Source organism: Frankliniella occidentalis, unplaced genomic scaffold (genome assembly GCF_000697945.3).
Source record: "Frankliniella occidentalis isolate FOCC.00 unplaced genomic scaffold, Focc_3.1 Scaffold496, whole genome shotgun sequence".
NCBI classification, from domain to species: Eukaryota; Metazoa; Arthropoda; class Insecta; order Thysanoptera; family Thripidae; genus Frankliniella; species Frankliniella occidentalis.
The window spans coordinates 79,945-80,440 of NW_026267614.1; positions in this window are offsets into that span (position 1 = coordinate 79,945).

Sequence of the window (496 nt, forward strand, 5' to 3'; positions counted from 1 at the left end):
GCGTGCATCACTTCGGTAGGATCTTCTTCGTCATCACTGTCGCTCATGGCAACCTCATACTGAAAATAAAACAGAACACATCGAATATGGGCAAAACCCACAAAGGACACCTCCACTTCACTTCCCTAGAATGCAAGTCAGACAAACTAACCTCTTCAACCGACGAGAGTGATGAGCTCAGCTGTAGGTCATTTATTACGAAGTCGGGAGCATGAACGGGGGTTGAAGCCTTGGGCGTCTCAACCTCGTCCGGCAACAGCTCGTTTTGGGGGCTCTCGACATCGTACTGGATATTAAAAGAACACATTGTATGAGCAAACCGACACCTCTCCCTAGAATACAAGACTGTTTTTATTAAAAGAAAATAAAACTAACCTCTCCAGGAGGCAAAGCATCAGTTTCCAATGAAAGAGAAGCAGACAATTTGGGCATGTCAAGTGCCCCATTATGCACTGGCGATTGTGTACTGCTTGACAAAGACTGAAATGAAAAAAAA